Genomic DNA, 3,658 nt, shown 5'->3' with positions numbered 1-3,658 from the left:
TTTTAGTTTGTCGCAGCCAGGTAGTGGCGGTGCTCGTTCTGGGGGCGCTGTCGGGGGTGGCCGACGTGGTAGGGGGCGGCACACGATTTCTTCCTCCTGGGGGGGGGGGGACTCGCCCTGGGCGCACAATGTGCCAGAACCGCTACTGGTTGCGTGCCCTTATAAGGAGCTGTCGGGGCGTGTATGTATGCAAATTCAGGAGCACGAGTACACACTTTCAACTTAAGAAAACTCTTCCCGGGGAGCACAGCTCAGAAAACTTCTTCCTACTTACTGCGTAGGAACACATTTTCAAGCGTTCATGGATTTGGCGGTTGTTTTTTTCTTACGTTGTTTTTCCGAAGTCCGTAAGAAACGGAGTCAGGTGGCTGAGCAATTCGTGAGTAATCCGAAGGTTGCTAGTTCGATTCCCGGATGTGCCAAATGACGATGTGTCCTTGGGCAAGGCAGTTCGCCCTACTTGCCTCGGGAATAATGTCCCTGTACTTACTGTAAGTCGCTCTGGATAAGAGCGTCTGCTAAATGACTAAATGTAATGTACATGTAAACATTTCAGAAGAAACTTCAGAAAATGTTTGAGAATGAGGCCTATTGACTAAATGTGTGTAATGCGAAAGGATAGCACAAAAATGTAATTGCTGTCCTAAATTATATTTGTTATTACACAATGGTGGAGCAGAAACTAGCAATTCCATGAATCCCATGGAAACAAAGGCAAATGTGTGAGATGAACTGATGTGGAGCACAAATCATCCAAGAAGCAGTACTTCTCTTGAGTGTTTTTTATTCAAATGACTAATCATTGGATTCAGTTCAAAAGTCTATCACTTGAACTGATTTCATTACTTAATACACTAAAAGTCAGCAGCTTGGCATGCTGGGACATGGAAAGGATTAAATATTTAGACTGTCATCAAAGTAAAAAATGCTGGTTTGTCCTTTTTCATTAATGTCCTCAAAAAGCAGTCTGCAGAGCTACTGTGTCAGTGGGGTGACTGTCTGTCTCTGGAGGGCTGACAGGCAGGGGCAAGCAGGGCCTGCAGGCAGTCAGGGCAGACCAGCTGGATGAAGCTGTCCTGGGGTCAGGCCTGAAGAAAAGCTGTCCAGCTATAGCAGGGTAGCAAGGGATCTGTTTTTCTCTCAGCATCCTCTGTTGAACTCCAGACCTATAAAAGTGAAGAAAGGATCCATGTCAGTTGTGAAAAATGAAGCTTTTTACATCTACACTTGACATAAACTACAGTTTTGACTGTGAAATGCAGTGGCATTACTTGAACTTGAATCCAAATGTGTTGACCTGATGGAGACCTGGCCATGTAAAGTAACTCAAAACATTTGGTTCGATTCCAGGCTCTGGCAAGAGTATTTAGCTCTTAACTGGTCAATATATACACATCTGACAAAAGACCAGGGGCCTGTACTACGAATCGAGATCAACATGCTCTGGGATTACTTTCAGTTACCCGGCTACGTGAAGCCTAACAATCGCAATCACGATAAGTGGTATCACGACGGCGGTTATCATCTCTCTAACTCAACCCAGATCTTTCCAATCTAGAAACGTGCGCGTTCACATAAAAGGGCGGTGTTTGCACCTTATGGCCAATCGCAAACGTGGACAGAACAAGAGCCGCATATTTTACTCAGGAGGAGCAAACGATAATCATGCAAACTTATTTCACCATCGCTGCTGCCAAGTCGAGGAGAGAAAGCTGGCAGAAGTTTCCCAACGCTGTTAATGCGCACGTTACATGACTTATTGATATCACTGGCCCAGGCACAAGATGTTACCTAATTACACTTGTGCGTTCCATAACGTTAAACTTATGATGTTGTAATATTTTAGTTGCAACCCTGCCAGTGCCAAACGGTCCTGGGAGCAAATAAAAAACAAGTACAAAAACATAATTCAAACCGGTAAGTAGCAGTAGGCAATACTTGCACATATTTTAAGGCCAACAAGTACAAGGCTGAGTTGCCTGAGTCAGTCCCTTTTGTAGGATATTGGTATACAAAGGGCCTATAAAACAACAATTAAATCGCTTGCAGCCAACAGGAAGAAAAGCGAAGTGAAGAAAACTGGGGGGGCCCTCCTCCACAGGACTTCACTCCTGCTGAGGAGCTGGCCCTCTCCAGCAATCAGGGTTGCCCAATGATGGAAGGAGTGGAAGGGGGCATCTCTTCAGACCCTGGTGGCAGCAGCTCCGACACCCAGGCATATGTACAGAGTATGTGTCAAGTAATCTATGTGACCATGTTCATTCAACATTTATTAATGAATATTGTAGGAGTGAAATGTGTTACTGTTCTCTGTAGTGAAAGGAAATACAGTGGTGTTGCTGCCACCACCCACTGTCATCCCACGGTGCCATACAAAGGTAACAGTGAAACTAATAGTCATACGCCAGTATGTATGCCATATGTGGTTGCTGAATATTGATCTAATATGCCATTCACTTTCTCCGGTGGAGGCCGTAGATGAGGAAACTCTGTCAGCCTGCTCAGAGAAGGCTTTGGGGGTATGCTTTTCAGTTTTTTACCACTTCCAACACAGATGCTGAGTGTGTGAACGTGTGGCTGTGATTTAAGTGTCTGTAATGACTTGCTAATTGTGGTGGTCAGAACATGACACACAAGTCCTTAAATTGCTCATTTCAAATATGACTCAATTCATTAAATTGCTTTGGTGTTAAACTCAGCAGGAAGAGGAACGTCTCCCCCTGAGCCTAGGGCCTCCACCTCAAGGTCAAGCCAAAGACATGGGGTAAGCGATGAACCTCGAAACACAGTAGTCAAATGGACACCTTCAACTTTCTCCAAGTGTGCCTTTCAAAGGGACAATGCTCTTTATTTGTTTCAGGTTGGAGCAGACAATGTGAGGGCCCTCTACAAGAGGACCCTGGAGCTCGATATTGAGCATAAGACTCTTAATAAAAAAAACAAGGCTGGAGATTGAGAAACTTCAGTATGAGAAGAAGGTAGTATATGACTGAATGTATTGTGGCATCACGAGAGGACGTGTTGTAGAGCAGGGGTTTTCAAAGTGGGTGCCGGCACCCTGGGGTGCCGTGACACATGCTCAGGGGTGCCGCGGAATGGCCCAAGACTTGATCATATAATGACATGTAAGTAAAATAATTTTATATTCATTTTGTTGATATTCTATTAAGCTATTTGCGGCACAAACATCAATCGGCTACAGTTCACAGTTGATTCAGGGCTTAACGTCAACAACAGTTATTTCGTTGACTTCGTTCGTTATTCCGTATTGACAGCAGATGGAGGAGCGCAGGTAGGGGCAATGGATACGTTTTTAAAGAGAATTCATCCACCTCCAGATGAACAGACATCGGAATCGAATTCAGCAAAGAGAAAAGTGAGGCATTATAACGACTCGTACCTCCAGTAGGTAACGTGCCCCGCACCAGTATGCCTGGTCTGCAGGGAGACGTTGGCTAATGCAGCCATGGTGCCTACCAAATTGGCAAGGCACCTGGAGACCAAGCACCCGTGTTACGCTCGTCGTTGTCTAGGGGGCAATATCAAGGCTAAACTGAAGGCTACACTAAACAGCAGCCGGCCCGGACAGGTGGAAAGTGACAAGGAGAAGACTGGAACACTCACCCCTTTCAAGTAGACTCCCACCCCGGTCTCCAGG

Source organism: Hypomesus transpacificus, chromosome 21 (assembly GCF_021917145.1).
Source record: "Hypomesus transpacificus isolate Combined female chromosome 21, fHypTra1, whole genome shotgun sequence".
Classification (NCBI taxonomy): domain Eukaryota; kingdom Metazoa; phylum Chordata; class Actinopteri; order Osmeriformes; family Osmeridae; genus Hypomesus; species Hypomesus transpacificus.
Note: the sequence above shows the minus strand (reverse complement) of the source record.